Source organism: Rhinopithecus bieti, unplaced genomic scaffold (assembly GCF_001698545.2).
Source record: "Rhinopithecus bieti isolate Rb0 unplaced genomic scaffold, ASM169854v2 scaffold_37881, whole genome shotgun sequence".
NCBI classification, from domain to species: Eukaryota; Metazoa; Chordata; class Mammalia; order Primates; family Cercopithecidae; genus Rhinopithecus; species Rhinopithecus bieti.
In genome coordinates this window covers 914,809-924,802 of record NW_016816015.1, presented here as the reverse complement: position 1 = coordinate 924,802, position 9,994 = coordinate 914,809, and positions in this window count along the sequence as shown.

Genomic DNA, 9,994 nt, shown 5'->3' with positions numbered 1-9,994 from the left:
TCTGTAAAGGATTTTATTTCTCCTTCACTTATGAAACTTAGTTTGGCTGGATATGAAATTCTGGGTTGAAAATTCTTTTCTTTAAGAATGTTGAATATTGGCTTCCACTTTGTTTTGGCTTGTAGAGTTTCTGCCGAGAGATCTGCTGTTAGTCTGATGGGCTTCCCTTTGTGTGTAACCCGACCTTTCTCTCTGGCTGCCCTTAACATTTTTTCCTTCTTTTCAACCTTGGTGAATCTGAAAATTATGTGTCTTCGGGTTGCTCTTCTCGAAGAGTATCTTTGTGGCGTTCTCTGTATTTCCTGAATTTGGATGTTGGCCTGCCTTACTAGGTTAGGGAAGTTCTCCTGGATGATATCCTGCAGAGTGTTTTCCAACTTGGTTTCATTTTCCCCATTACTTTCAGGCACACCAACCATAGATTTGGTCTTTTCACATAATCCCATACTTCTTGGAGGCTTTGCTCATTTCTTTTTACTCTTTTTTCTCCACACTTCTCTTCTCGCTTCATTTCATTCATTTGATCTTCAATCGCTGATACTGTTTCTTCCAGTTGATCGAGTTGGTTACTGAAGCTTGTGCATTTGTCACATATTTCTTGTGTTATGGTTTTCACCTCTGTCAGTTCTTTTAAGGTCTTCTCTGCATTGATTAGTCCAGTTATCCATTCATCCATTCTTTTTTCAAGTGTTTTAGTTTCTTTGCACTGGTTACATAGTTCCTCCTTTAGCTCTGAGAAGTTTGATCGACTGAAGCCTTCTTCTCTCAACTCATCAAAGTCATTCTCCATCCAGCTTTGTTCCCTTGCTGGTGATGAGCTGCGTTCCTTTGGAGGGGGAGATTTGCTCTGATTTTTTGAATTTCCAGCTTCTCTGCCGTGCTTTTTCCCCATCTTTGTGGTTTTATCCACCTTTGGTCTTTGATGATGGTGACGTACTGATGGGTTTTGGGTGTGGGTGTCCTTTCTGTTTGTCAGTTTTCCTTCTAACAGTCAGGACCCTCAGCTATAGGTCTGTTGAAGTTTACTTGAGGTCCACTCCTGACCCTGTTTGCCCAAGTATCAGCAGCGGAGACTGCAGAAGATAGAATATTGCTGAACAGTGAATGTTGCTGTCTAATTCTTGCTCTGGAAGCTTCATCTCAGGGGTGTACCCCACCATGTGAGGTGTGAGGTGTTGGTCTGCACCTAGTGGGGGATGTCTCCCAGTTAGGCTACTCAGGGGTCAGGGACCCACTTAAGCAGGCAGTCTGTCTGTTCTCAGATCTCAACCTCTGTGCTGGGAGATCCACTGCTCTCTTCAAAGCTATCAGACAGGGGCATTTACCTCTGCCGAGGTTTCTGCTGCTTTTTGTTTAGCTATGCCCTCTCCCCAGAGGAGCAGTCTACAGAGGCAGGCCAGCCTCTTTGAGCTGTGGTGGGCTCCATCCAATTCAAGCTTCCTGGTGGCTTTGTTTACCCACTTAAGCCTCAGCCATGGTGGGCACCCCTCCCCCAGCCTCACTGCCGTCTTGCAGTTAGATCTCAGACTGCTGTGCTAGCAATGAGGGAGACTCCGTGGGCCTGGGACCCTCCGGGCCTGTTGTGGGATATAATCTCCTGGTGTGCCATTTGCTAAGACCCTTGGTAAAGCACAGTATTAGAGTGGGAGTTACCCTATTTTCCAGGTGTTGTGTGTCTCAGTTTCCCTTGACTAGAAAAAGGGATTCCCTTCCCCCTTGTGCTTCCCAGGTGAGGCGATGCCTCGCCCTGCTTCAGCTCTCACTGGTCGGGCTGCACCAGCTGACCAGCACCGATTGTCTGGCACTCACCAGTGAGATGAACCCGGTACTTCAGTTGAAAATGCAGAAATCACCCATCTTCTGAGTCACTCATGCTGAGAGCTGGAGGCTGGAGCTGTTCCTATTCGGCCATCTTGGGCGCACCCCCAATATACTCATTTTTAAGGGAACTGTGATTGCCCTTTCTAACAGGCTAAAGTGTTTACACAATTAGGACAAAGTTACTACCTACCATAAAATGTATTTTAATTGAGATACTATGAAATGAGACCTCCAACCAAGAGAAAGCTCAAAGACTGAAGATGACCACTAAGTTAAATATAGAAATCACACAGGGTAAAAATTTGGAATGAAACACCCAAAAATTCCATTTAAGGTGAAGAAGACAAGATAATAAATTCCTTGATATATTCCAACTTTTCTGGGTTTACAACCTGACACAAATACCAATATCAGTAGCTATTATCCCTACCTCACAGGACTGTGAATCTTGGTGATGACCATCATGGTATCAGGATCTTTGTTTTTGAGAAGAGCAAAATCTGTCAAGATCTCATAGGTCCAGGATGATTAATGTGAAAATGATATCAGATGTAAATATATCGTAGCAGTATGGCTTAAAAATAGGATGCTGGCTGTGATATTCAGATGGGAGGCAAAGATATTTAAGATGCAGGAATGGGCAGGACACAGTGGCTCAGGTCTGTCATCCTAGTACTTTGGGAGGCCGAGGTGGGCAAATGACTTGAGCCCAAGAGCTTGAGACCAGCCTGAGCAACATGGAGAGACCCCACCTCTACAAAAAAAACAAAAAACAAAAATTCACGGGTGTAGTGGTGCGTGCCTGTATTCCCAGCTACTTGGTAGGCTTAGTTGGAAGGATCGCCTGAGCCCAGGGAGATCAAGGATGCAATGAGCCATGATCATGCCACTGTACTCTAGTCTAGGCCAGAGTGCAACCCTGTTTCAAAAAAACAAAGATTCATAGATGTAGGATGCTCATATGAAAAGTGGTGTGAGCTCCATGAGGACAAGTGCTTGGTCAGTCGTGGTCACTGTTGTATCTTTAGTATCTAGAGCTGTGCCTGGGATATGATAGATGCATGATAAATAGCTGTTGAGGGATGAATGAATGCTGAATGTTGACTAATTGGCTGGCCCAGCCATCCCTGCATCGTCTCTCAGCTTTTTTTTGCAGGGTACTTCCCTCCAACTTTCTTTTCACGCAGGGCCATGTGGTACCTCACCTTTCCCATGTCTCTTCTTCTTATTTACTTTGGTCTAGCCAATTTATGGGGTTGCTCAGCAAATGTTTTGACTCCAATTGGGAAAACAAGCTCTTAGTGCCATCATTGTCACCTGGCCCAGACTCCCAAAACAAGCCTGGTGTTGAAGGAAATGTCAACTGAAAAGGTTTGGTCTGCCCCTCTGGTAGACCAAAAACAACACATCTGGATACTGAATCTGAGTTTCTTCATTGTCTTTCCAGAGAAACCCCTCTTGATCCCCCACTCAGAGCCACTTCCACCTTCTGTGGCTCTAGAATTCTGTAAGACAGCAGCTCTCTACTACCTAAAACAAAAGTGGAAAATTTAAATGATACTTAAGCTGGAGTCACTCTCTCCTGAAAGTGGAGAATGAGAAAACTAGACACGATTTCTTTATCTGTAATATGAAAGAGTTTTAGATTAATGGTATTCCTTGGGTATAATCTGTCCTCAGTGTGTTGTGATTTGCCCATTGTATCAGGGTTCTCCAGAGAAATGGAACCAATCAGATATATATGTAGATATGTCAATATCTATAGATATATTGATATATCAATATCTGTAGATATGTAAGAGGAAATTATTATGGGAATTGGCTCATGTGATTATGGAGGTAGAGAAGTCCCATCCTGTGCCACGTGCAAGCTGGAGAACTAGGGAAGCTGGTGGTGTAATTCAGTCGGAGTCCAAATGTCTGAGAACCAAGGAAGCTGATGGTATAACTTTCAGACCAAGGCCAAAGGCCTGAGATCCTAGGAGGCCACTGGCATAAGTCTGAGTTTGAAGGCCCAAGAACCTGGAGTTCTGATGTCCAAGGGCTCTAGAAGATGGATGGTCCACCTCCAGCAGAGAATATGAATTCACCTTTTCTCTGCCTTTTTGTTCTCTTCTGGCCCTCGAAGGATTAAATGGTGCCCACTCACTTGGAGTGAGGTTGGCTCTTCCTTACACAGTTCACTCATTCCAATGCCAATCTCCTCCAGAAACACCCTCACAGACACCAAAATAATGCTTTACCAGCAACCTGGTATATTAGTTCATTCTTGCACTGCTATGAAGAAATACCTGAAACTGGGTAATTTATAAAGAAAGAGGTTTAATTGACTCACAGTTCTGCAGGCTGTACAGGAAGCATGGCTGGAAGTTTCAGAAAACTTTCAATCATGGCAGAAGGCAAAGCAAATGCACCTTACATGGCCAGAGCAGGAGTAAGAGAGAGAAGGGTGAGGTGCTACACACTTTAAAACAATCAGATCTTGTGAGAACGAACACACTCTCTCATGAGAACCGCAAGGGGGAAGTCCGCTGCCATGATCCAATCACCTCCCACCAGGTCCCTTTACTAACATTGGGGTAGAGACACAAATCCAAATCATATCACCTGGGTATCCCTTAACCCAGTAAAATCGATCTAAAATTAACCATCATACCTATAGAAAAAACTTTTAAAACGTAAATTAGTTGCCAACATTTAAAAAACAGGAAATTTCAGAGAAACAACAGCTAGAGTCAAGTTGTAACTCCAGCAGAATCAAAGCTGGAGCAGAGTCAGATTCCTTCTCTAGCGGAACTGTGTGCTTTCCCCGTCTTCACTACTCCCTACCTTCTCTCGCTTTGTTTAGAGTCTTCAAGGCCCATGTGAGCTGCCGGAGTGGCAGGCCTGCCTAACTCTCACTGTTCTGCCTGATTCCTGTGGGGACATTGGGATCTCTGAATTCAGTGACTAAAATCAATTCTAGCTCTCTGATTCTGGAGTATTTTAACAAGTCACTGCTGAAACCTTGCAGAGTATTCCTCTATCGTGATACTCAAAGTACCTACAAATGCTCTGAGGACATTGTTAAGATGCAGATTCTAATCCAGTAGGTCTTGTATGGGGCCTGAGAGGCTGTATTTCCATCAAGCCTCCCTGGATGCTGATGTACAGACCACATTTTGCAGCAAGGCCCCCTACTTGCCTCCGAATTCTCTTCCATTAGCGTTTTGGAGATTAGAGTCAGCCAGGGAGTGTTTTAAAAATATACCAACACCCAGTCTGCATGCCCAGAGATCTGAATTATTTAGTTTGGGGTGGGCTCAGGGATTGGTTTTTTTTTTTTTTAATGTCTCAGATTATTCTAATGTGTCTTCAGGATTAAGAACCACTGCACTGGGCTGGGTGTGGTGGTTCATGCCTGTAATCCCAACACTTTGGGAGGCTGAGGCAGGTGGATCACAAGGTCAGGAGATCGAGACCATCCTGGCCAACATGGTGAAACCCCGTCTCTACTAAAAATACAAAAATTAGCTGGGCGTGATGGCGTGTGCCTGCAATCCCAGCTACTCAGGAGGATGAGGCAGGAGAATTGCCTGAACCAGGGAGTCGGAGGTTGCAGTGAGCCGAGATTATACCATTGCACTCCAGCCTGGTGACAGAGCGAGACTCCATCTCAAAATACACACAAAAAACAAACAAACAAACAAACTACTGCACTAAGTGGCATTCATCCTCAATGTCAAACTCCACCTTCTAGGCTGAATCTTAGCTTTAATATAAAGACATTAAATTTGTGTTGTTTTCAAAGGATGGACCGTAATGGTTACTGAGAGAGTTGGTGTGTGCAGAGGGGCCCCTTGGTACCTCAGTTGAGTCCCACTTTCCCACCCATCTAAGTACCTGCAAGCTGCTGCTGCTCAGATTTCTGAGCCAGTTCTCTCTGTCACTTCATCAGCTGTCCTTGACTTTGAGCCCCCAGGAACAAAACTTGGTTACATCTCTCATGCTTGGCTCACTGGCCTGAATTTCTCAACTTCAAAGTGAAAACTTTCTAACAAACTTTTAACACAAGCCTCCATGTCTATCTCCAAGGACTCCTGAGGTCTGGCACACCTTTTCAAGTTTATTTGCTTCCACCTACATCCCTACAATAATCTGGGAGGGCTCAAAAGAGGGACTGGAGGTCAGGAGTGACTACAAAGAGAAAACATCTAGATCAAGTCTTCAAGGATAAAAAGCGGTCATTCTTTTAACTGAATAAGGTGGAAGTGGCCATTCCTATATCTTAATAGACAAAGCCACATAAAAACAAGGAATTGTGTCTTTGCCCTTAGTTCCCAGTATGGAAATGTCCCATATTTGACACATGCTTGATAAACCCCGGTAAGTTTATTAATGGAGTGGAGTTGCTTCTGTGAGGCTGTTTGTTCTTACCGAGTGAAGTGAGATGTGGAAGGCAACTACGACTTAACTGCGTTTAAGTGAGACTCCCTGAACCTGCTCACAGCCTGGGCCTGGCTGTCCCTATTTCTCCTTGGCTCTCTGAATGCATTTCTTTCTCTTTTTTTTTTTTTTTTTTTTTTTTTTTTTGAGACAGTCTCGCTCTGTCACCCAGGCTGGAGTGCAGTGGCACGATCTCGGCTCACTGCAAGCTCCACCTCCTGGGTTCACGCCATTCTCCTACCTCAGCCTCCTGAGTAGCTGGGACTACCACCACCATGCCCAGCTAATTTTTTGTATTTTTAGTAGAGATGGGGTTTCACCATGTTAGCCAGGAAGGTCTCAATCTCCTGACCTCATGATCCACCCACCTCGGCCTCCCAAAGTGCTGGGATTACAGGCGTGAGCCACTGCGCCCGGCCTGAATGTATTTCTTTCAGTGCACTGAGGGAAAGGTACACGAATGACTGCTCCTTCTTGCCCCATGCCTTCTACACATACACATATCTTTCCTCTTCCCTGGTTTCTAGGCTTGGGTTCCAACTCTTAGTATGAAGACCATTCATGAGCATACTTTGTTGAAAAATGTGGTGAAAATCATTCCACACACAACATCACTTACACCTATGTACCTCACTTCCTCCAGGATATGGGGCTTTGTTTTCCAGAAAGAATTTATGACCTGGAACCTGTTGATAGGTAGTTGAGGAATGGGATCTTAGAGTCTGTAGGAAAGGAGTATGCCACTCCCTGGACCACTCTGGGCTCAGGACACACCCTCTACACTTCCCCCATGCTGCAAGGCCTTTCAGAATCTGAGAAACAGCCAGAGGCTTGATAGTTGTCCTATTTAGAGACAGGCTGGACTCCTCCCACCCCTATCTTCAGAGGAATGGAACTAGAACTTACTACATCTTGGTGCCTACAAAAACAGGCACATGACTTTTTTTGGTCTCTTAGAACTACTGCCTCTTTCCTGATGAAGAAAAGAGGGCAAGATGACTTGGCTCAGTGGGGGAGTTTGCTCTCTCCTCTGAAAGTTTTGTAATATTTATCTTCCCTCATTTTGGTGTCCAAAATCTTCCATCTCCCAGCCAGAATGTTATGATAGAATTCATAAGGCCTGTCTGCTGAGAGTTTAAAAGAATACTCACGTAGAAAGTCCAATAAATGTTTAATAAGCATCACCACAAGCTAGGAATGGACACTGGAGACAAAGTGGTGAATAAGGCGGCATGGCCCTTGCCCTCTCCCAGCTTACAGTTTAGGGAGAACTAATTTGCATTATTAGTATACCAGAGCCCATGCAACTGAAGACAATATTGTTTGGAGTGAAATTGACCAACAAGCTTCAACTCATTTACAATTATATAGATTAAACTTTTTGCTTTGCCATTTTCAATTCTCCCTGCCAGTCTTTATACTAGGATTTGCTTCTTTCTTCTTGGGATCTTAATTTTGATTCATCAATTAGTCAGCCAGAGTACATCCTCAAATAATTTTTTCAAGATGAAATACATAGGAGGTATATTTTTGAAATCTTTGTCTAGAAGGGTACTTCTGTTGCCTTAAGAGATGAAAAACAATGTGTATAATATTCTTAGTTTATAATTTTCCCTTCAACATCTTGTAAACACAGCACCATTATTTTTCCGGCATTTACAATTGCATGAACAAGTTGAAAGTTTGCCTGATTTTGTTCATTTGTGGTTATATTTTTCTGGTTAGATGCATGCAGATTTATTCACTTATCCTTGTAATTCAAGGTTTTGTTAGTTTTTTTTTTTTTTTTTTAGAATATTCTTTGGCTGAACCAAGGGGGCCCTTTTCATCTATGAATCCAGGAACTTTTTTCTTCCTGGAAAAGTTGTCTTTTTCATCATGATTATTGCTTCTGTTCTAACTACTCTAGTTTTTACACTTAATCTTAGCCCAAAAGCTGAGAAGCAATTAACTTCTTAGGGTTTTTTTAATAAAAGAAATCTGCAGTTCTTGGTTGGCTCCCTGTATCCTTTGAATAATACTTTCTTACCCACCATTTCTTTATTCATTTTAACACATTTCTTTTCCCCTGCTTTTCACTATCTTCTGGAACAATTTCTAGGCTTATCCTCCACATTACTGATTTAAATTCTACCCTGTTAGTTCTGCTGTTTATTACTCTGATGTAGATTTAAATTGTGCTACTCCAAGTGTTGTTTCCTTGCAGTCCTATTTTACCACTCCCAGTTCCCTTTCTTCTCAACATTTCATTTTCATGTTGTATCATGTGGTATGGTTGTTGTACTGTCAGCCCTTCACTTCGCAGTGTTCCCATATATGGCTTTCTGTTTTTGTTTCATTAAGGTCATGTATTATTGCGGATGCTATTTTCTAAAAATGTATTTAACTATTTTCTAAAAATTTATCCTTCCAGTAAGTCATTTCTATTATTACGCAGTCCCTCTAAGTCATCGTTCTAAAGGTCTCTGGGGAATGAGTGAGATTGATTTCTGGCCCCCTCCTGAGAGATACCGATTCAGCAGTCATGCTGGCACAGACGGCGCCCAGAACTCAAGCAGTTCCATGGTCCACTGGATTGCAGATTCCGTTACCTTGGGTCTATGAAACAGGTGTACACAGCATACAGCACAATTCCTGGTTACCCGCAGGCAAGCATTACATTGGCTCTGCTGGAAAGATGTGTAATTTTTTTCCCTGCTTCCAAGCCTTGATCTTCAACATCCTAAACCAATCAAATACATTAAAAACTCAGATCCCCGCAAGCATACTACCAGAGGTTTTTGTCTCTGCCCTTGTCTACAGTGCTTTATGTCAGGAACCCTAAATCAGCAATGCTCTACCACTGTCAGTCCCCAGCTGGGCTCTACCTGAATAAGCATATGTTGAGGTGGAGGAGGGCACCAGAAGTTCCATGCTCAGCAGAGTACCTACATCTTGTGTCTCTGAACAAAGCAGAAAAGGAAAGCAGAGAACAGTGTGTGAGATCTTCCATCCCATCTCAGGTGAGTGAATAGAGCTGCCTTATGTTACAAAAGGAAGTACAGCTAATTTGTGGATATTTTGCTAGATTATTCCCCCCCTTCAATTTGGATCCAGCAGCTATATTAAAAATGCCTATTTATCAAGTTGGAGTAGCACATTCAACAGGAAAGGAAACTTATCAAGAATAACCCAAAATGGAATATAAGATGCTTTGGAAAGGGGGAAAAAGGGATGGTAAGAAAATGGACTCTTCTTACCCAGTTCTCACAATTATGCTCCAATATCCAGGTGGTTTCAGATCATTCCTTTTACTTGTCTTTCTTTTCCTTTCGTCTTGTATATTACAACGGAGCCTTCTCTTATTTCTCCTCCTCCCTTTCCAACCAGACTATCCCTGGAAGGCAATTTCATGCTCTACTTTCTCCAGTGCTAGAACCTCAGAGCCCTTTGGAAGACTCTATCTTGGCCCCGAGGAACTTACTTAAATCTGCCTCAGCAGCAAGTGCCTTTCCTCGGGTAGATGCAAATACTGCTGCTGTCTATCAAGTTCCTTTCTACCCAATTACCTCCCTGAGCCTCCTTCTCTCCCCCATGCTGCCCGGCTCCTTATACAGCTGTCATCACTTAGGTATATATTTTGTGCTTATGTGACTTATGTTATTGTGTATTTCCATTATGTCTGTCCTATTTCCAGTTATATTGCACTCTCCTTTGGTCCTCCATCTCCTCTGTAACTTCTCAGTCTGTTGTGTGTGCCCACACATGG